Below are 23,698 nucleotides of genomic sequence, written 5' to 3' on the forward strand. Positions count from 1 at the left end.
GAGAAGGCCGCCGAGCTGGCCGACCCTTCCCGCGTTGCTGGATGCCACTGGGCCCAGCAACTACACCCCTCTGGGAAGAAGGCCGCTGAGCAACCGCACACCCCCTGTGTTGCTGCACGCCACTGGTCCCAGGAGCGACACTCCCCTCCGACACTTCCCCCACGCTCTCCTCCAGGGAAGACGTGTCCCCTACATTGGCATCCCCTGGCGCAGGTGAGGGTTCCCCTGATGGGCCGCCTTCCTCTTCCTCTTCCTCCTCCTCCTCCTCCTCTTCCGAGGGGCTGTCAGTGGCAGCTTCAGGGACCACCTCTTCACCATCTGAAAGCAGGAAGGGACAAGAGTAGCTTTAGATTGAGGAGAGGGCGTCAGCGAGGGAGGCATGAGTGGTGGCATTCAGCGCATTGGTCGGACAGTGGCAAAGGATGTAGATCTGATGTGCAAGTGGGACGAGAGAGGTCCAAAATGTGATGTCCTTACCATTGGTGCCCAGAACAGGGTCGGCATCTCCACTGGCAACGGGGCCAATCACCCGGGCTCCCATGAGGCGACCCACGCGCTCTTCCAGGTCAGTGAGCTGCTGGATCTGGGGACCGCCTCCCCCGGTCTCAGTCCGGCTCTTCTGATTGTGGGCCAGCTTGGCCTGCAAGAGAAAGGACGGCCTCTAAGTACAGTGTGTAGCCCTCATCTGGTGTGCACTGCCTCCCATGGTCGAATAGCTTGGCCAGTGTGGAGCCCTGATCTGGTGTGCACTGCCTCCCATGGTCGAATAGCTTGGCCAGTGTGTAAAGTGCAGAATGTGCAATTGATGTTCATGCCAGTCCCATAGCTGCTGGATGAGGGCTGGCCATTAGGGCTTTCAGGTCCCTTTGCCCATAATGTGAGGTGCACATGCAAGGATGAGGAGGACACTGGAAAGGGTACTCACCCTGACAATCCTGGTGAGGTCATTGAACTTTTTTCTGCATTGGATAGAGTTCCTGGGGACCTCGCTGTTGGCTGTCACCCTGATGGCGACCTCCCTCCATGCTTTCCTGTAGACGCTGGTCGCAGGCTTCTTCCCACTGTCCGGGAACAGGTGTTTGCGTCTCCTCTCCAAAGCCCCAACCAGCAGCTTCAAATCATGGCCAGAGAAGCGCTGCGCTCGTTCACGGGCCTTCTGCATCTTTCCCGGCGCTATTTCTGTTCAGCAGCAGTGTTTAGGCCTAGCTGGAGGGCTGCAGTGTCCAGGGCGTGGCAGCAGACGAACTCGACCCTTCCCCCTTTAAGAGCTGGCCGGCGCCAGGGTGTCTGCTGTCAATCAAGAAATGACCGCACCTGCGCTGCGCCCGGCCTCGGCGGCTTAGCTCAGAACCGCCGGCTTTGCGCCTAAAGATAGTTGTGGAACGCCAGTTTTAGCGCTCGAGCAAACTCTTAGGGCGAAGTACTGAATATCGGCGAAGTGGCCTCGACTTGGTGCCCGACTTTTCCGCCCCAAAAGTGGCTATACTGAATTTCTAGGCCTTAATTCCTAACTCCTTACTGCTAACTCCTAAAACCAAACTCCTAACTCCTAACTCCAAACTCCTAAGTCCTAACTCCTAAATCATAGCTCCTAACTCCTAACTCCTACCTCCTAACTCCTTAGTCCTAACTCCTAACTCCTAACTCCCAACTACTAACTCCGAATTCCTAATTCCTAATACCTAACTCCAAACTCCTAACTCCTAACACCTAACTCCAAACTCCTAACTCAAAACGCCTAGGGCTAGATTTTCAGTAGCTTGCGCCAGCAGTTAGCGCCTTAAGAGAAGTGATTTCCGGGCGCTATGCGTGTAGCGCCCGGGCGCAGCGCAGTTTGCGCTCCGCCCCAAATTATGTTGCCCGTTAGCGCCGGCGCAAAGTTTAGCGCCCGCCCGGATGCGCGCGCAGAAAATGACGTCACATCCTCGTGCAACGCCCTTTGGCCGCCCCGATTGCAAACTTCAGTCGGACCGCCCCATTGTGCGGCGGGCGGCCGGAGCGTTTGGAAAAAGGAACGCAACACAACCAGCGCGGGCCCCGGGGGGCGCTAATTAAAGGGAACGTCCTCTCCAGTATAAAGGCCATCCTTTTTTCAGAAAACAGTCTTGTGCAACGCATTTCTGGAGACACAACAAGGAGGATAGCTAACTGGTTTCAAGCAGCAAGAGGCAGGTATTTTTGGACTCAGGCTGCAAGTGGCCATTTGGAAATTAGACTGTTTGCCAGGATTTGATGGGGGCTGCATGGGGTGCCAACGCGCAGCTGCAGCGCCATATCCGTAGGGCTCGCAGACGCATTGTGAGAGGGGCAGCCCTGGCTAGAGGCAGAGGGGGCTACAGGCGTCGGCCACGTAGGCCTTACCCAGTCAGGCTATACCGCCAGCAGCGCTCCTACCTAAACATGAGTGCCGCGCGATGTGTTAGAAGGCTCCGATTCCGAAAGGAGGTGATTGCAGAGATCTGCCACCTGCTTCGCCGAGATCTGCGGCCAAAGCTCAGGTGCAGGACGTCTCTGTCAGTGGAAGTGAAGGTGACGGTGGCATTGAACTTCTATGCCACCGGCTCCTTCCAATACGCTGCTGGGGACATAGCAAACATCTCCCAGTATGGCGCGCATCGCTGCATCCGCCACGTGACCGAAGCACTGTTCAGAAGGAGAAGCCAATTCATCTCCTTCCCCATGGCCCTCGAGAGCCAGCATCAGCGCGCATTGGGATTTGCCAGACTCGGGGAACTCCCCTTGGTGCAGGGCGCCATTGACTGTACGCATGTGGCTTTGCGGGCCCCTCTGGAGCATGGCGAGCAGTATCGCAACAGGAAGGGCTACCATTCTCTGAATGTGCAGCTGGTCTGTGACCACAAGCAGCGCATCATGGCAGTCAATGCCAGCTTCCCAGGCAGCAGCCACGATGCCTTTATCCTGCGGCAGAGTACTGTGCATGACATGTTCCAGGCACAGCCTTCCCCAAGAGGATGGCTCATCGGGGACAAAGGCTATCCTTTGTGCACCTGGCTCATGACCCCGCTTCGCGCGCCCAGGACCGCTGCTGAAGAGGCCTACAACGAGAGCCATCAAACCACCCGCAACATCATCGAGCTAACTATTGGGGTCCTCAAGCAGCGGTTCCGCTGCCTTGATCGCTCCGGAGGAGCTCTCCAGTATTCGCCGGAGCGGGTCTCCCAATTTGTGGTGGTTTGCTGCATGCTACACAACCTGGCTATCCGCAGGACTCAGGCACTGCCACCTGACGTTGGACCAGCACCTCAGGAGGAGGAGCAGGAGGAGCATGAGGAGGAGGAGGAGGAGCAGGAGTACGTTCCCAGGAGGGAGCGACCAGGGCCAAGGGCCGCACGACGCCACCTTATTACACGGTACTTCTAAGCCCCCTGTCAGGGAATGGCCAGGGGCCATGAGTGAAGATGAATGCAGCCGCTCCGCAAGCCCTCAGCCGGCGAAGCCAACAAACACTAAGAAGAACAACCATGGAGACTGCATGAATAAAGATAATTTTTTATTGCACAAAAATGAAAAGCCCTTCCCACATGAATCCCCAAAAACAATAAACGGGCCCCACAAAAAGCCCAACAAACGACTCACTCGCACAAACTGGGGAGGAGCCACTCCACCTTTATTGAAACCGGGCCTCAACGTCGGCCTAACGCAAAAAATAAGCCCTCCAAAAGCACAACCATGGGCAAAATAAAGATGGCCACCGCCATATTAAAGGAAAGCTGCCCACACCCTCTACTGAGTGGCCCGCGAGGGCGAGACCTTGGCCAGCATTTTGCCTCCCCTGCCCTGCCTGCTGCTCCTTCGCAAGCTCTGCCCAGTGGCTGCTGCGAGGCTGGGGGAAGGCGCCTGAGGCTCAGATGCCCTTCCGCCAGATGCCGCTGGGGGGCGGCCTACACGGCGTTTGGGCCTCGAGGGGCCGTCTGCTGAGTGGCGCACCTGAGCCTGGCCACCATCAGCTGCAGCCGCTTGCCGTTGATGCCCCAGAGGGGGAATGGCGGCGACGGATGGCGCAATGTGGGCCAGCTGGCGTCTGGGATGCGCTGGCTGGTGCTGTGGCGCGGTGGCACTCGGCCGGGCCCGCACTGCAGGATCCGCAGCGATCAGCCGACGGGCGGCTTGCTGGGATGGTCCAGCACGGCGCCTGCCCTGGCGATGCCTGCCTGAGACAGCGCGTCTGGCAGCAGTGAGTGGCCCTGTGGTCCTGGTGTGCGCACGCATCACATCCGCCAGGGTCTTGACGGCATCAGTCAGCATGTGGCCAGTCGCGGCAGTTGCTGCCCCGAACTCACGCACACTGGTCGCCAGCGACTCGATGGCCTCAGGCATGCGCCCCACCACGCTCATGAGCTCCGTGTGGCGCCGGTCCGAGTCGTCGGCCATCTTATCCAGCTTCCGCACCTCCTCCGAAGTGAAGGTGTCCGGACTGGAGTCGCGACTCTCCCGCTGGGGAGGAGGGGGCCGAACTAGGGGACCCTTGCCGCGTTGGTGACGGCGAGTGTGCCGAGCAGCAGCACTCCCCTCTGATCCTTCCCCCCTTTGGGGGAAGGCCGCGGGCCACGCGCACGGCTGCTGGGTGGCTGGACGCCACTGGTCCCAGAAGCTGCATTGCCCTGCGACAGTTCCTCCAGGCACTCGTCCAGTGAGGAGGTGTCAAGCATTTCCTCCTCTCCTGCGGGACGTGACTGTTCCCCCGAAGGTCCGGCTTGCTCCTCCTCCTCCTCCTGGTCGGAGGTGCTGTCACTGGCAGCCTCAGGGTCCTGGTCGTCACCAGCTGAAAGCAGGAATGCACAAGAGTAGCTTTAGAGTGAGGAGACGGCGTCAGCGAGGGAGTTAGGACTGGTGGGATTCAGCGCATTGGTGGGACAGTGGCAAAGGAGGTAGCTCGGATGGGCCAGTGCGACGCGAGAGGGCCGAAAGGCGAGGTCCTTACCATTGCCGGGCAGTGGAGGGTCGGATACACCGCACGCTGTGGGGACAATCACACGGGCTCCCATGAGCACACACACGCGCTCCTCCAGCCGAGTGAGCTTCTGCAGCTTGGCGCGGCCACCCCTGGCACGGGCCTGGCGATTAAACGCTACTTTAGTCTGCAAGAGAAAGGACGGGCTGTAAGTGCGCAGTGAAGCCCTGATGTAGTGTGCACTGCCTCCCATGGTGGAATAGCTTGGACAGAGTGAAGCCCTGATGTAGTGTGCACTGCCTCCCATGGTGGAATAGCTTGGCCAGAGTGAAGCCCTGATGTACTGTGCACTGCCTCCCATGGTGGAATAGCTTGGCCAAAGTGTAGAGTGCCGAATGGCCATTTGATGCTCATGACTGTCCCAATGCTGCTGGCTGAGGGCTGGCCAATAGGACTTTCAGGTCCCTTTGCCCATCATGTCAGGTGTACATGCAAGAATGAGGAGGAGACTGGAAAGGCTACTCACCCTCACAATCCTGGTCAGATCGTTGTATTTCTTACGGCATTGTTTGTGGGTCCTGGGGGCCTCGCCGGTGAACGTCACCCTCTGGGCGATCTGCTTCCAGGCTTTGGTGTAGTCATGGTGGGTTGGATTCCTCCCACTCTCTGGAAACAAGATCTTGCGCCTCACCTCCAGAGCTATGACCATTATGTCCAGATCACCCTCTGAGAAGCGCAGGGCACGCTGACGGGCCTTCTCTGGCGTTGCCATGACTCCCTGGGGCTGAGCAGTAGTGTTGAGGCCTCTTTGCAAGGCTGCAGTGTGCAGGGCGTGGCAGCAGACCAATTCGTCCCTTCCCCCTTTAAGAGCTGGTCGGCACCACGGGGTCTGCTGTCAGTGCAAAAATGACCGCACCCGTGCTGCGCCCCGCCTGGGCGCTATCCCTCTGGACCGCCGGCTTAGCGCCTAAAGGTAGGAGTGCAACGCCTCTTTTAGCGCTCCACCACTCTCTTAGGGCGAAGCCACAGAATTTCCGGCAACGGGGCGCTACTTTGGGGCGGGCGCTAACTTCGGGCGGGCGCTAAGGTTAGCGCCCCAAAACTGTCTATACTGAAAATCTAGCCCCTAAATCCTAACTCTAATGGCTAGATTTTCAGTCGCTTGCGCCAGCAGTTAGCGCCTTAAGAGAAGTGATTTTCGGGCGCTATGCGTGTAGCACCCGGGCGCAGCACAGTTTGCGCCCCCCCCCAAATTAAGTTGCCCGTTAGCGCCGGCGCAAAGTTTAGCGCCTGCCCGGATGCGCGCGCAGAAAATGACGTCACATCCTCGTGCAACGCCCTTTGTGCGCCCCGATTCCAAACTTCAGTCGGACCGCCCCATTGTGCGGCTGGCGGCCGGAGCGTTTGGAAAAAGGAACGCAACACAACCAGCGCGGGCCCCGGGGGGCGCAAATTAAAGGGGACGTACTCTCCAGTATAAAGGCCAGCCTTTTTTCAGAAAACACTCTTGTGCAACGCATTTCTGGAGACACAACAAGGAGGATAGCTAACTGGTTTCAAGCAGCAAGAGCCAGGTATTTTTGGACTCAGGCCAGAGCGCTGCAAGTGGCCTTTTGGAAATTAGCGTGTTTGCCAGGATTTGCTGGGGGTTGCATGGGGTGCCAACGCGGAGCTGCAGCTCCATGTCCGTAGGGCTCGCAGACGCATTGTGAGAGGGGCAGCCCTGGCTAGAGGCAGAGGGGGCTACAGGCGTCGGCCACGTAGGCCTTACCCAGTCAGGCTATACCGCCAGCAGCGCTCCTACCTAAACATGAGTGCCGCGCAATGTGTTAAAAGGCTCCGATTCCGAAAGGAGGTGATTGCAGAGATCTGCCACCTGCTTCGCCGAGATCTGCGGCCAAAGCTCAGGTGCAGGACGTCTCTGTCGGTGGAAGTGAAGGTGACGGTGGCATTGAACTTCTATGCCACCGGCTCCTTCCAATACGCTGCTGGGGACATAGCAAACATCTTCCAGTACCGCGCGCATCGCTGCATCCGCCAGGTGACCGAAGCACTGTTCAGAAGGAGAAGCCAATTCATCTCCTTCCCCATGGCCCTGGAGAGCCAGCATCAGCGCGCATTGGGATTTTCCACACTCGGGGAATTCCCCTTGGTGCAGGGCGCCATTGACTGTACTTTGGCTTTGCGGGCCCCTCTGGAGCATGGCGAGCAGTATCACAACAGGAAGGGCTACCATTCTCTGAATGTGCAGCTGGTCTGTGACCACAAGCAGCGCATCATGGCAGTCAATGCCAGCTTCCCAGGCAGCAGCCACGATGCCTTTATCCTGCGGCAGAGTACTGTGCATGACATGTTCCAGGCACAGCCTCCCCCAAGAGGATGGCTACTCGGGGACAAAGGCTATCCTTTGTGCACCTGGCTCATGACCCCGCTCCGCGCGCCCAGGACCGCTGCTGAAGAGGCCTACAACGAGAGCCATCAAACCACCCGCAACATCATCGAGCTAACTATTGGGGTCCTGAAGCAGCGGTTCCGCTGCCTTGATCGCTCCGGAGGAGCTCTCCAGTATTCACCGGACCGGGTCTCCCAATTTGTGGTGGTTTGCTGCATGCTACACAACCTGGCTATCCGCAGGACTCAGGCACTGCCACCTGACGTTGGACCAGCACCTCAGGAGGAGGAGCAGGAGGAGCATGAGGAGGAGGAGGAGGAGGGGCAGGAGTACGTTCCCAGGAGGGAGCGACCAGGGCCAAGGGCCGCACGACACCACCTTATTACACGGTACTTCTAAGCCCCCTGTCAGGGAATGGCCAGGGGCCATGAGGGAAGATGAATGCAGCCGCTCCGCAACCCCTCAGCCGGCGAAGCCAACAAACACTAAGAAGAACAACCATGGAGACTGCATGAATAAAGATAATTTTTTATTACACAAAAATGAAAAGCCCTTCCCACATGAATCCCCAAAAACAATAAACGGGCCCCACAAAAAGCCCAACAAACGACTCACTCCCACAAACTGGGGAGGAGTCACTCCACCTTTCTTCAAACCGGGCCTCAACGTCGGCCTAACGCAAAAAATAAGCCCTCCAACAACACAACCATGGGCAAAATAAAGATGGCCACCGCCATATAAAAGGAAAGCTGCCCACACCCTCTATTGAGTGGCCCGCGAGGGCGAGACCTTGCCCAGCCTTTTGCCTCCCCTGCCCGGCCTGCTGCTCCTTCGCAAGCTCTGCCCAGTGGCTGCTGCGAGGCTGGGGGAAGGCGCCTGGGGCTCAGATGCCCTTCCGCCAGATGCCGCTTGGGGGCGGCCTACACGGCGTTTGGGCCTCGAGGGGCCGTCTGCTGAGTGGCGCACCTGAGCCTGGCCACCATCAGCTGCAGCCGCTTGCCCTTGATGCCCCAGTGGGGGAATGGCGGCGACGGATGGCGCAATGTGGGCCAGCTGGTGTCTGGGATGTGCTGGCTGGTGCTGTGGCACGGTGGCACTCGGCCGGGCCCGCACTGCAGGATCCGCAACAATCAGCCGAGGGGCGGCTTGCTGGGATGGTCCAGCGCGGCGGCTGCCCTGGCGATGCCTGCCTGAGACAGCGCGTGTAGCAGCAGTGAGTGCCCCTGTGGTCCTGCTGTGCGCGCGCATCACAGCCGCCAGGGTCTTGACGGCATCAGTCAGCATGCGGCCACTCGCGGCAGTTGCTGCCCCGAACTCGCGCACACTGGTCGCCAGCGACTCGATGGCCTCAGGCATGCGCCCCACCACGCTCATGAGCTCCGTGTGGCGCCGGTCCAAATCCTCAGCCATCTTATCCAACTTCCGCACCTCCTCCGAGGTGAAGGTGTCCGGACTGGAGTCGCGACTCTCCCGCTGGGGAGGAGGGGGCCGAACTAAGGGACCCTTGCTGCGTCGGTGGCGGCGAGTGTGTCGAACAGCAGCACTCCCCTCTGATCCTTCCCCCCTGGGGGGAAGGCCGCGGGCCACGCGCACGGCTCCTGGGTGGCTGGACGCCACTGGTCCCAGAAGCTGCATTGCCCTGCGACAGTTCCTCCAGGCACTCGTCCAGTGAGGAGGTGTCAAGCATTTCCTCCTCTCCTGCGGGACGTGACTGTTCCCCCGATGGTCCGGCTTGCTCCTCCTCCTGCTCCTGCTCGGAGGTGCTGTAACTGGCAGCTTCAGGGTCCTGGTTGTCACCAGCTGAAAGCAGGAATGCACAAGAGTAGCTTCAGAGTGAGGAGACGGCGTCAGCGAGGGAGTTAGGACTGGTGGCATTCAGCGCATTGGTGGGACAGTGGCAAAGGAGGTAGCTCGGATGGGACAGTGCGACGCGAGAGGGCCAAAAGGCGAGGTCCTTACCATTGCCGGGCAGTGGAGGGTTGGATACTCCGCACGCTGTGGGGACAATCACACGGGCTCCCATGAGCACACACACGCGCTCCTCCAGCCGAGTGAGCTTCTGCAGCTTGGCGCGGCCACCCCTGGCACGGGCCTGGCGATTAAACGCTACTTTAGCCTGCAAGAGAAAGGACGGGCTGTAAGTGCGCAGTGAAGCCCTGATGTAGTGTGCACTGCCTCCCATGGTGGAATAGCATGGACAGAGTGAAGCCCTGATGTAGTGTGCACTGCCTCCCATGGTGGAATAGCGTGGACAGAGTGAAGCCCTGATGTAGTGTGCACTGCCTCCCATGGTGGAATAGCGTGGTCAGAGTGAAGCCCTGATGTAGTGTGCACTGCCTCCCATGGTGGAATAGCTTGGACAAAGTGTAGAGTGCCGAATGGCCATGTGATGCTCATGACTGTCCCAATGCTGCTGGCTGAGGGCTGGCCAATAGGACTTTCAGCTCCCTTTGCCCATCATGTCAGGTGTACATGCAAGAATGAGGAGGAGACTGGAAAGGCTACTCACCTTCACAATCCTGGTCAGATCGTTGTATTTTTTACGACATTGTTTGTGGGTCCTGGGGGCATCGCCGGTGAACGTCACCCTCTGGGCAATCTGCTTCCAGGCTTTGGTGTAGTCGTGGTGGGTTGGCTTCCTCCCACTCTCTGGGAACAAGATCTTGCGCCTCACCTCCAGAGCTGTGACCATTATGTCCAGATCACCCTCTGAGAAGCGCAGGGCACGCTGACGGGCCTTCTCTGGCGTTGCCATGACTCCCTGGGGCTGAGCAGCAGTGTTGAGGCCTCTTTGCAAGGCTGCAGTGTGCAGGGCGTGGCAGCAGACCAATTCGTCCCTTCCCCCTTTAAGAGCTGGTCGGCGCCACGGGGTCTGCTGTCAGTCCAAAAATGACCGCACCCGCGCTGCGCCCCGCCTGGGGGCTATCCCTCTGGACCGCCGGCTTAGCGCCTAAAGATAGGAGTGGAACGCCTCTTATAGCGCTCCACCAATCTCTTAGGGCGAAGCCACTGAATTTCCGGCAACGGGCGCTACTTTGGGGCGGGCGCTAACTTCAGGCGGGCGCTAAGGTTAGCGCCCCAAAACTGTCTATACTGTAAATCTAGCCCCTAATTCCTAATACCTAACCCCTAACTCATAACTCCTAACTCCTTACTTCAAACTCCTAACTCCTAACTCCTGACTCTTAAGTCCTAACTCCATACGCCAAACTCCTAACTCCTAACTCCTAACACCAAACTCCTAACGCCTAGCTCCTAGCACCAAACTCCTAACTCCTAACTCCTAACTCCTAGCTCCTAACACCAAACTCCTAACTCTTAACTCCAAAATCCTATCTCCAAACTCCTAGGGCTAGATTTTCAGTTGCTTGCGCCAGCAGTTAGCGCCTTAAGAGAAGTGATTTCCGGGCGCTATGCGTGTAGCGCCCGGGCGCAGCGCAGTTTGCGCCCCGCCCCAAATTAAGTTGCCCGTTAGCGCCGGCGCAAAGTTTAGCGCCCGCCCGGATGCGCGCGCAGAAAATGACGTCACATGCTCGTGCAACGCCCTTTGGCCGCCCCGAATCCAAACTTCAGTCGGACCGCCCCATTGTGTGCCTGGCGTCCAGAGCGTTTGTAAAATGGAACGCAACACACCCTGGGGAGCGCAAATTAAAGGGCACTCGTACAAAAGGCACTCTGCATGTGTTGTGTGGAAGTAAGCTGTGTGTTGTTCTGAACGGTCTATTTATGTTTCCGGGCACCAATCACTACTCCTCCTCCTCCTCCTCCTCCTCCTCCTCCTCCTCCTCCTCCTCCTCCTCCTCCTCCCCCTCCTCCTCCTCCTCCTCCTCCTCCTCCTCCTCCTCCTCCTCCTCCTCCTCCTCCTCCTCCTCCGAAAAAATACATGCACCCTTCCCCTTTAAGAGCTCACTGGCACCAGAGTGTCTGCCGTGCGCTGCGCCCGAGCTCGGGTGTTGCGCTCTCCACCGCCGGCTTAGCGCCTAAAGATACTAGTGGAACGCCTCTTTTAGCGCTCCACCAACCTCTTAGGGCGAAGCCACTGAATTTCCGGCAACGGGGCGCTACTTTGGGGCGGGCGATAACTTCGGGCGGGCGCTAAGCTTAGCGCCCCAAAACTGTCTATACTGAAAATCTAGCCCCTAACTCCTAACTCCTGACTCCAAATTCCTTAATCCGAGCTACTAACACCAAACTTCAAACTCCTAGGGCTAGATTTTCAGTTGATAGCGCTAGCAGTTAGCACCTTAAGAGAAGTGATTTTCGGGCGCTATGCGTGTAGCGCCCGTGCGCAGCGCAGTTTGCGCCCCGCCCCAAATTAAGTTGCCCATTAGCGCCGGCGCAAAGTTTAGCGCCCGCCCGGATGCACGCGCAGAAAATGATGTCACATCCTCGTGCAACGCCCTTTGTGCGCCCCGATTCCAAACTTCAGTCAGACCGCCCCATTGTGCGGCTGGCGGCCGGAGCGTTTGGAAAAAGGAACGCAACACAACCAGCGCGGGCCCCGGGGGGCGCAAATTAAAGGGGACGTACTCTCCAGTATAAAGGCCAGCCTTTTTTCAGAAAACACTCTTGTGCAACGCATTTCTGGAGACACAAAAACGAGGATAGCTAACTGGTTTCAAGCAGCAAGAGCTCAGGTATTTTTGGACTCAGGCCAGAGCGCTGCAAGTGGCCTTTTGGAAATTTGAGTGTTTGCCAGGATTTGATGGGGGTTGCATGGGGTGCCAACGCAGAGCTGCAGCTCCATGTCCGTAGGGCTCGCAGATGCATTGTGAGAGGGGCAGCCCTGGCTAGAGGCAGAGGGGGCTACAGGCGTCGGCCACGTAGGCCTTACCTTGTCAGGCTATACCGCCAGCAGCGCTCCTACCTAAACATGAGTGCCGCGTGATGTGTTAAAAGGCTCCGATTCCGAAAGGAGGTGATTGCAGAGATCTGCCACCTGCTTCTCCGAGATCTGCGGCCAAAGCCGTCTCTGTCGGTGGAAGTGAAGCTGACGGTGGCATTGAACTTCTATGCCACCGGCTCCTTTCAATACGCTGCTGGGGACATAGCAAACATCTCCCAGTGCGGCGTGCATCGCTGCATCCGCCAGGTGACTGAAGCACTGTTCAGAAGGAGAAGCCAATTCATCTCCTTCCCCATGGCCCTGGAGAGCCAGCATCAGCGCGCATTGGGATTTTCCAGACTCGGGGAATTCCCCTTGGTGCAGGGCGCCATTGACTGTATGCATGTGGCTTTGTGGGCCCCTCAGGAGCATGGCGAGCAGTATCGCAACAGGAAGGGCTACCATTCTCTGAATGTGCAGCTGGTCTGTGACCACAAGCAGCGCATCATGGCAGTCAATTCCAGCTTCCCAGGCAGCAGCCACGATGCCTTTATCCTGCGGCAGAGTGCTGTGCATGACATGTTCCAGGCACAGCCTCCCCCAAGAGGATGGCTACTCGGGGACAAAGGCTATCCTTTGTGCACCTGGCTCATGACCCCGCTCTGCGCGCCCAGGACCGCTGCTGAAGAGGCCTACAACGAGAGCCATCAAACCACCCGCAACATCATCGAGCTAACTATTGGGGTCCTCAAGCAGCGGTTCCGCTGCCTTGATCACTCCGGAGGAGCTCTCCAGTATTCGCCGGACCGGGTCTCCCAAATTGTGGTGGTTTGCTGCATGCTACACAACCTGGCTATCCGCAGGACTCAGGCACTGCCACCTGACGTTGGACCAGCACCTCAGGAGGAGGAGCAGGAGGAGCATGAGGAGGAGGAGGAGGAGGAGGAGCAGGAGTACGTTCCCAGGAGGGAGCGACCAGGGCCAAGGGCCGCACGACGCCACCTTATTACACGGTACTTCTAAGCCCCCTGTCAGGGAATGGCCAGGGGCCATGAGGGAAGATGAATGCAGCCGCTCCGCAAGACCTCAGCAGGCGAAGCCAACAAACACTAAGAAGAACAACCATGGAGACTGCATGAATAAAGATAATTATTTATTGCACAAAAATGAAAAGCCCTTCCCACATGAATCCCCAAAAACAATAAACGGGCCCTACAAAAAGCCCAACAAACGACTCACTCCCACAAACTGGGGAGGAGTCACTCCACATTTCTTCAAACCGGGCCTCAACGTCGGCCTAACGCAAAAAATAAGCCCTCCAACAACACAACCATGGGCAAAATAAAGATGGCCACCGCCATATAAAAGGAAAGCTGGCCACACCTTCTACTGAGTGGCACGCGAGGGCGAGACCTTGCCCAGCCTTTTGCTTCCCCTGCCCGGCCTGCTGCTCCTTCGCAAGATCTGCCCAGTGGCTGCTGCGAGGCTGGGGGAAGGCGCCTGAGGCTCAGATGCCCTTCCGCCAGATGCCACTGGGGGGTGGCCTACACGGCATTTGGGCCTCGAGGGGCCGTCTGCTGAGTGGCGCACCTGAGCCTGGCCACCATCAGCTGCAGCCGCTTGCCCTTGCTGCCCCAGTGGGGGATTGGCGGCGACGGATGGCGCAATGTGGGCCAGCTGGCATCTGGGATGCGCTGGCTGGTGCTGTGGCACGGTGGCACTCGGCCGGGTCCGCACTGCAGGATCCGCAACAATCAGCCGAGGGGCGGCTTGCTGGGATGGTCCAGCGCGGCGGCTGCCCTGGCGATGCCTGCCTGAGACAGCGTGTGTGGCAGCAGTGAGTGCCCCTGTTGTCCTGGTGGGCGCCCGCATCACATCCGGCAGGGTCTTGACGGCATCAGTCAGCATGCCGCCACTCGCGGCAGTTGCTGCCCCGAACTCGCGCACACTGGTCGCCAGCGACTCGATGGCCTCAGGCATGCGCCCCACCACACTCATGAGCTCCGTGTGGCGCCGGTCCGAATCCTCGGCCATCTTATCCAGCTTCCGCACCTCCTCCGACGTGTAGGTGTCCGGACTGGAGTCGCGACTCTCCCACTGGGGAGGAGGGGGCGGAACTAGGGGACCCTTGCCACGTTGGTGGCGACGAGTGTGCGAATCAGCAGCACTCCCCTCTGATCCTTGCCCCCTTTGGGGGGAAGGCCGCGGGCCACGCGCACGGCTCCTGGGTGGCTGGACGCCACTGGTCCCAGAAGCTGCATTGCCCTGCGACAGTTCCTCCAGGCACTCGTCCAGTGAGGAGGTGTCAAGCATTTCCTCCTCTCCTGCGGGACGTGACTGTTCCCCCGATGGTCCGGCTTGCTCCTCCTCCTGCTCCTGCTCGGAGGTGCTGTAACTGGCAGCTTCAGGGTCCTGGTCGTCACCAGCTGAAAGCAGGAATGCACAAGAGTAGCTTCAGAGTGAGGAGACGGCGTCAGCGAGGGAGTTAGGACTGGTGGCATTCAGCGCATTGGTGGGACAGTGGCAAAGGAGGTAGCTCGGATGGGCCAGTGCGACGCGAGAGGGCCAAAAGGTGAGGTCCTTACCATTGCCGGGCAGTGGAGGGTCGGATACTCCGCACGCTGTGGGGACAATCACACGGGCTCCCATGAGCACACACACGTGCTCCTCCAGCCGAGTGAGCTTCTGCAGCTTGGCGCGGCCACCCCTGGCACGGGCCTGGCGATTAAACGCTACTTTAGCCTGCAAGAGAAAGGACGGGCTGTAAGTGCGCAGTGAAGCCCTGATGTAGTGTGCACTGCCTCCCATGGTGGAATAGCTTGGCCAGAGTGAAGCCCTGATGTAGTGTGCACTGCCTCCCATGGTGGAATAGCTTGGCCAGAGTGAAGCCCTGATGTAGTGTGCACTGCCTCCCATGGTGGAATAGCTTGGCCAGAGTGAAGCCCTGATGTAGTGTGCACAGCCTCCCATGGTGGAATAGCTTGGCCAAAGTGTAGAGTGCCGAATGGCCATTTGATGCTCATGACTGTCCCAATGCTGCTGGCTGAGGGCTGGCCAATAGGACTTTCAGCTCCCTTTGCCCATCATGTCAGGTGTGCATGCAAGAATGAGGAGGAGACTGGAAAGGCTACTCACCTTGACAATCCTGGTCTGGTCGTTGTATTTTTTACGACATTGTTTGTGGGTCCTGGGGGCATCACCGGTGAATGTCACCCTCTGGGCGATCTGCTTCCAGGCTTTGGTGTAGTCGTGGTGGGTTGGATTCCTCCCACTCTCTGGGAACAAGATCTTGCGCCTCACCTCCAGAGCTGTGACCATTATGTCCAGATCACCCTCTGAGAAGTGCAGGGCACGCTGACGGGCCTTCTCTGGCGTTGCCATGACTCCCTGGGGCTGAGCAGCAGTGTTGAGGCCTCTTTGCAAGGCTGCAGTGTGCAGGGCGTGGCAGCAGACCAATTCGTCCCTTCCCCCTTTAAGAGCTGGTCGGCACCACGGGGTCTGCTGTCAGTCCAAAAATGACCGCACCCGCGCTGCGCCCCGCCTGGGCGCTATCCCTCTGGACCGCCGGCTTAGCACCTAAAGATAGTAGTGGAACGCCTCTTTTAGCGCTCGACCAACCTCTTAGGGCGAAGCCACTGAATTCCCGGCAACGGGGCGCTACTTTGGGGCGGGCGCTAACTTCGGGCGGGCGCTAAGGTTAGCGCCCCAAAACTGCCTATACTGAAAATCTAGCCCCTAACTCCTAACTCCTAAATCCTAACTCCAAATTCCTTAATCCTAGCTTCTAACACCAAACTTCTAACTCCTAACTCCAAAATCCTCACTCCTAACTCCTAACTCCTTACTGCTAACTCCTAATACCAAACTCCTAACTCCTAACTCCAAACTCCTACGTCCTAACTCCTAACTCATAGCTCCGAACTCCTAACTCCTACCTCCTAACTCCTTAGTCCTAACTCCTAACTCCAACACCTAACTCGAAACTCCAAACTCCTAGCTCCTAACACCAATCTCTTAACTCCTAAATCCTAACTCCAAACTCCTAACTCTTAACTCCTAACTCCTAGGGCTAGATTTTCAGTATAGACAGTTTTGGGGCGCTAACCTTAGCGCCCGCCCGAAGTTAGCGCCCGCCCCAAAGTAGCGCCCCGTTGCCGGAAATTCAGTGCTTCGCCCTAAGAGTTTGGTGGAGCGCTAAAAGAGGCGTTCCACTACTATCTTTAGGCACTAAGCCGGCGGTGCAGAGCGCAACACCCAAGCTCGGGCGCAGCGCACGGCAGACACTCTGGTGCCAGTGAGCTCTTAAAGGGGAAGGGTGCATGTGTTTTTTTGGTGGTGGCCGGAAACATAAATACACCGTTCACAACAACACACTGGATCCTTCCACACAACACATGCAGACTGCCGTTTATAGTGCAGGAGGAGTGCCCTTTAATTTGCGCTCCCCAGGGTGTGTTGCGTTCCATTTTACAAACGCTCTGGACGCCAGCCGCAGAATGGGGCGGTCCGACTGAAGTTTGGATTCGGGGCGGCCAAAGGGCGTTGCACGAGGATGTGACGTCATTTTCTGCGCGCGCATCCGGGCGGCCGCTAAACTTTGCGCCGGCGCTAACGGGCAATTTAATTTGGGGCGGGGCGCAAACTGCGCTGCGCCCGGGCGCTACACGCATAGCGCCCGAAAATCACTTCTCTTAAGGCGCTAACTGCTGGCGCAAGCAACTGAAAATCTAGCCCCTAGCTCCTAACACCAAACTCCTAACTCCTAAATCCTAACTCCAATCTCCTAACTCATAACGCCTTACTCCAAACTCCTAACTCCTTAGTCCAACTCCTAACTCCTAGCTTCTAACTACTAGCTCCTAACTCCTAGGGCTAGATTTTCAGTATAGACAGTTTTGGGGCGCTAAGCTTAGCGCCCGCCCGAAGTTATCGCCCGCCCCAAAGTAGCGCCCCGTTGCCGGAAATTCAGTGGCTTCGCCCTAAGAGGTTGGTGGAGTGCTAAAAGAGGCGTTCCACTAGTATCTTTAGGCGCTAAGCCGGCGGTGGAGAGCGCAACACCCGAGCTCGGGCGCAGCGCACGGCAGACACTCTGGTGCCAGTGAGCTCTTAAAGGGGAAGGGAGGAGGAGGAGGAGGAGGAGGAGGAGGAGGAGGAGGAGGAGGAGGAGGAGGAGGAGGAGGAGGAGGAGGAGGAGGAGGAGGAGGAGGAGTGATTGGTGCCCGGAAACATTAATAGACCGTTCAGAACAACACACAGCTTACTTCCACACAACACATGCAGAGTGCCTTTTATAGGAGTGCCCTTTAATTAGCGCTCCCCAGGGTGTGTTGCGTTCCATTTTACAAACGCTCTGGACGCCAGCCGCACAATGGGGCGGTCCGACTGAAGTTTGGATTCGGGGCGGCCAAAGGGCGTTGCACGAGGATGTGACGTCATTTTCTGCACGCGCATCCGGGCGGCCGCTAAACTTTGCGCCGGCGCTAACGGGCAACTTAATTTGGGGCGGGGCGCAAACTGCGCTGCGCCCAGGCGCTACACGCATAGCGCCCGAAAATCACTTCTCTTAAGGCGCTAACTGCTGGCGCAAGCAACTGAAAATCTAGCCCCTAGCTCCTAACTCCTAGCTCCTAACACCAAACTCCTAACTCCTAAATCCTAACTCGAAACTGCTAACTCCTAACTCCTTACTCCAAACTCCTAACTCTTAGCTCCTTAGTCCACCCCCTAAGTCCTGGCTCCTAACTCATAACTCCTAACTCCAAACTCCTAACTCCTAACTCCGAACTCCTAACTCAAAACTCCTAACACCAAACACCTAACTCCTAGCTCCAAATTCCTAACTCCTAGGGCTAGATTTTCAGTATAGGCAGTTTTAGGGCGCTAACCTTAGCGCCCGCCCGAAGTTAGCGCCCGCCCCAAAGTAGCGCCCCGTTGCCGGGAATTCAGTGGCTTCGCCCTAAGAGGTTGGTGGAGCGCTAAAAGAGGCGTTCCACTACTCTCTTTAGGCGCTAAGCCGGCGGTCCAGAGGGATAGCGCCCAGGCGGGGCGCAGCACGGGTGCGGTCTTTTTTGCACTGACAGCAGACCCCGTGGTGCCGACCAGCTCTTAAAGGGGGAAGGGACGAATTGGTCTGCTGCCACGCCCTGCACACTGCAGCCTTGCAAAGAGGCCTCAACACTACTGCTCAGCCCCAGGGAGTCATGGCAACGCCAGAGAAGGCCCGTCAACGTGCCCTGCGCTTCTCAGAGGGTGATCTGGACATAATGGTCACAGCTCTGGAGGTGAGGCGCAAGATCTTGTTTCCAGACAGTGGGAGGAATCCAACCCACCACGACTACACCAAAGCCTGGAAGCAGATCGCCCAGAGGGTGACGTTCACCGGCGAGGCCCCCAGGACCCACACACAATGCCGTAAGAAATACAACGATCTGACCAGGATTGTGAGGGTGAGTAGCCTTTCCAGTCTCCTCCTCATTCTTGCATGTACACCTGACATGATGGGCAAAGGGACCTGAAAGTCCTTTTGGCCAGCCCTCAGCCAGCAGCATTGGGACAGTCATGAGCATCAAATGGCCATTCGGCACTCTACACTTTGGCCAAGCTATTCCACCATGGGAGGCAGTGGACAGTACATCAGGGCTTCACTCTGTCCAAGCTATTCCACCATGGGAGGCAGTGCACACTACATCAGGGCTTCACTCTGTCCAAGCTATTCCACCATGGGAGGCAGTGCACACTACATCAGGGCTTCACTCTGTCCAAGCTATTCCACCATGGGAGGCAGTGCACACTACATCAGGGCTTCACTCTGTCCAAGCTATTCCACCATGGGAGGCAGTGCACACTACATCAGGGCTTCACTCTGTCCAAGCTATTCCACCATGGGAGGCAGTGCACACTACATCAGGGCTTCACTCTGTCCAAGCTATTCCACCATGGGAGGCAGTGCACACTACATCAGGGCTTCACTGCGCACTTACAGCCCGTCCTTTCTCTTGCAGGCTAAAGTAGCGTTTAATCACCAGGCCCGTGCCAGGGGTGGCCGCGCCAAGCTGCAGAAGCTCACTCGGCTGGAGGAGCGCGTGTGTGTGCTCATGGGAGCACGTGTGATTGTCCCCACAGCGTGCGGTGTATCCGACCCTCCACTGCCCGGCAATGGTAAGGACCTCGCCTTTTGGCCCTCTCGCGTCGCACTGGCCCATCCGAGCTACCTCCTTTGCCACTGTCCCACCAATGCGCTGAATCCCACCAGTCCTAACTCCCTCGCTGACGCCGTCTCCTCACTCTGAAGCTACTCTTGTGCATTCCTGCTTTCAGCTGGTGACGACCAGGACCCTGAGGCTGCCAGTGACAGCACCTCCAACCAGGAGGAGGAGGAGGAGCAAGCCGGACCTTCGGGGGAACAGTCACGTCCCGCAGGAGAGGAGGAAATGCTTGACACCTCCTCACTGGACGAGTGCCTGGAGGAACTGTCGCAGGGCAATGCAGCTTCTGGGACCAGTGGCGTCCAGCCACCCAGCAGCCGTGCGCGTGGCCCGCGGCCTTCCCCCCAAAGGGGGGAAGGATCAGAGGGGAGTGCTGCTGCTCGGCACACTCGCCGTCACCAACGCGGCAAGGGTCCCCTAGTTCGGCCCCCTCCTCCCCAGCGGGAGAGTCGCGACTCCAGTCCGGACACCTTCACTTCGGAGGAGGTGCGGAAGCTCGATCAGATGGCCGACGACTCGGACCGGCGCCACACGGAGCTCATGAGCGTGGTGGGGCGCATGCCTGAGGCCATCGAATCGCTGGCGACCAGTGTGCGCGAGTTCGGGGCAGCAACTGCCGCGACTGGCCGCATGCTAACTGATGCCGTCAAGACCCTGGCGGATGTGATGCGCGCGCACACCAGGACCACAGGGCCACTCACTGCTGCCACACGCGCTGTCTCAGGCAGGCATCGCCAGGGCAGGCGCCGCGCTGGACCATCCCAGCAAGCCGGCCGTCGGCTGATTGCTGCGGATCCTGCAGTGCGGGCCCGGCCGAGTGCCACCGCGCCACAGCACCAGCCAGCGCATCCCAGACGCCAGCTGGCCCACATTGCGCCATCCGTCGCCGCCATTCCCCCTCTGGGGCGTCAAGGGCAAGCGGCTGCAGCTGATGGTGGCCAGGCTCAGGTGCGCCACTCAGGAGACGGCCCCTCGAGGCCCAAACGCCGTGTAGGCCGCCCCCCAGCGGCATCTGGCGGAAGGGCATCTGAGCCTCAGGCGCCTTCCCCCAGCCTCGCAGCAGCCACTGGGCAGAGCTTGCGAAGGAGCAGCAGGCAGGGCAGGGGAGGCAAAATGCTGGCCAAGGTCTCGCCCTCGCGGGCCACTCAGTAGAGGGTGTGGCCAGCTTTCCTTTAATATGGCGGTGGCCATCTTTATTTTGCCCATGGTTGTGCTTTTGGAGGGCTTTTTTTTTGCGTTAGGCCGACGTTGAGGCCCGGTTTCAATAAAGGTGGAGTGGCTCCTCCCCAGTTTGTGGGAGTGAGTCGTTTGTTGGGCTTTTTGTGGGGCCCGTTTATTGTTTTTGGGGATTCATGTGGGAAGGGCTTTTCATTTTTGTGTAATAAAAAATTATCTTTATTCATGCAGTCTCCATGGTTGTTCTTCTTAGTGTTTGTTGGCTTCGCCGGCTGAGGGCTTGCGGAGCGGCTGCATTCATCTTCCCTCATGGCCCCTGGCCATTCCCTGACAGGGGGCTTAGAAGTACCGTGTAATAAGGTGGCGTCGTGCGGCCCTTGGCCCTGGTCGCTCCTCCTCCTCCTCCTCCTCCTCCTCCTCATGCTCCTCCTGCTCCTCCTCCTGAGGTGCTGGTCCAACGTCAGGTGGCAGTGCCTGAGTCCTGCGGATAGCCAGGTTGTGTAGCATGCAGCAAACCACCACAAATTGGGAGACCCGGTCCGGCGAATACTGGAGAGCTCCTCCGGAGCGATCAAGGCAGCGGAACCGCTGCTTGAGGACCCCAATAGTTAGCTCGATGATGTTGCGGGTGGTTTGATGGCTCTCGTTGTAGGCCTCTTCAGCAGCGGTCCTGGGCGCGCGGAGCGGGGTCATGAGCCAGGTGCACAAAGGATAGCCTTTGTCCCCGAGTAGCCATCCTCTTGGGGGAGGCTGTGCCTGGAACATGTCATGCACAGTACTCTGCCGCAGGATAAAGGCATCGTGGCTGCTGCCTGGGAAGCTGGCATTGACTGCCATGATGCGCTGCTTGTGGTCACAGACCAGCTGCACATTCAGAGAATGGTAGCCCTTCCTGTTGCGATACTGGTCGCCATGCTCCAGAGGGGCCCGCAAAGCCACATGCGTACAGTCAATGGCGCCCTGCACCAAGGGGAATTCCCCGAGTCTGGAAAATCCCAATGCGCGCTGATGCTGGCTCTCCAGGGCCATGGGGAAGGAGATGAATTGGCTTCTCCTTCTGAACAGTGCTTCGGTCACCTGGCGGATGCAGCGATGCGCGCCGTACTGGGAGATGTTTGCTATGTCCCCAGCAGCGTATTGGAAGGAGCCGGTGGCATAGAAGTTCAATGCCACCGTCACCTTCACTTCCACCGACAGAGACGTCCTGCACCTGAGCTTTGGCCGCAGATCTCGGCGAAGCAGGTGGCAGATCTCTGCAATCACCCCCTTTCGGAATCGGAGCCTTTTAACACATCGCGCGGCACTCATGTTTAGGTAGGAGCGCTGCTGGCGGTATAGCCTGACTGGGTAAGGCCTACGTGGCCGACGCCTGTAGCCCCCTCTGCCTCTAGCCAGGGCTGCCCCTCTCACAATGCGTCTGCGAGCCCTACGGACATGGAGCTGCAGCTCCGCGTTGGCACCCCATGCAACCCCCATCAAATCCTGGCAAACAGTCTAATTTCCAAATGGCGACTTGCAGCGCTATTGCCTGAGTCCAAAAATACCTGGCTCTTGCTGCTTGAAACCAGTTAGCTATCCTCCTTGTTGTGTCTCCAGAAATGCGTTGCACAAGACTGTTTTCAGAAAAAAGGATGGCCTTTATACTGGAGAGGACGTTCCCTTTAATTAGCGCCCCCCGGGGCCCGCGCTGGTTGTGTTGCGTTCCTTTTTCCAAACGCTCCGGCCGCCCGCCGCACAATGGGGCGGTCCGACTGAAGTTTGCAATCGGGGCGGCCAAAGGGCGTTGCACGAGGATGTGACGTCATTTTCTGCGCGCGCATCCGGGCGGGCGCTAAACCTTGCGCCGGCGCTAACGGGCAACTTAATTTGGGGCGGGGCGCAAACTGCGCTGCGCCCGGGCGCTACACGCATAGCGCCCGGAAATCACTTCTCTTAAGGCGCTAACTGCTGGCTCAAGCAACTGAAAATCTAGCCCCTGATTCCTAACACCACTCTCCTAACTCCCAGCTCCAAGCTCCTAACTCCTAGCTCCTAACTCCAAAATCCTAACTCCAAACTCCTAACTCCTAACTCCAAACTCCTAAGTCCTAACTCCTAACTCATAGGGCTAGATTTTCAGTTGCTTGCGCCAGCAGTTAGCGCCTTAAGAGAAGTGATTTCCGGGCGCTATGCGTGTAGCGCCCGGGCGCAGCGCAGTTTGCGCCCCGCCCCAAATTAAGTTGCCCGTTAGCGCCGGCGCAAAGTTTAGCGCCCGCCCGGATGCGCGCGCAGAAAATGACGTCACATCCTCGTGCAACGCCCTTTGGCCGCCCCGATTGCAAACTTCAGTCGGACCGCCCCATTGTGCGGCGGGCGGCCGGAGCGTTTGGAAAAAGGAACGCAACACAACCAGCGCGGGCCCCGGGGGGCGCTAATTAAAGGGAACGTCCTCTCCAGTATAAAGGCCATCCTTTTTTCAGAAAACAGTCTTGTGCAACGCATTTCTGGAGACACAACAAGGAGGATAGCTAACTGGTTTCAAGCAGCAAGAGCCAGGTATTTTTGGACTCAGGCAACAGCGCTGCAAGTGGCCATTTGGAAATTAGAGTGTTTGCCAGGATTTGATGGGGGTTGCATGGGGTGCCAACGCGGAGCTGCAGCTCCATGTCCGTAGGGCTCGCAGACGCATTGTGAGAGGGGCAGCCCTGGCTAGAGGCAGAGGGGGCTACAGGCGTCGGCCACGTAGGCCTTACCCAGTCAGGCTATACCGCCAGCAGCGCTCCTACCTAAACATGAGTGCCGCGCGATGTGTTAAAAGGCTCCGATTCCGAAAGGGGGTGATTGCAGAGATCTGCCACCTGCTTCGCCGAGATCTGCGGCCAAAGCTCAGGTGCAGGACGTCTCTGTCGGTGGAAGTGAAGGTGACGGTGGCATTGAACTTATATGCCACCGGCTCCTTCCAATACGCTGCTGGGGACATAGCAAACATCTCCCAGTACGGCGCGCATCGCTGCATCCGCCAGGTGACCGAAGCACTGTTCAGAAGGAGAAGCCAATTCATCTCCTTCCCCATGGCCCTGGAGAGCCAGCATCAGCGCGCATTGGGATTTTCCAGACTCGGGGAATTCCCCTTGGTGCAGGGCGCCATTGACTGTACGCATGTGGCTTTGCGGGCCCCTCTGGAGCATGGCGACCAGTATTGCAACAGG

This window comes from Somniosus microcephalus, chromosome 31 (genome assembly GCF_052327205.1).
Source record: "Somniosus microcephalus isolate GS21.2 chromosome 31, FLI_Smic_1.0, whole genome shotgun sequence".
Lineage (NCBI taxonomy): Eukaryota > Metazoa > Chordata > Chondrichthyes > Squaliformes > Somniosidae > Somniosus > Somniosus microcephalus.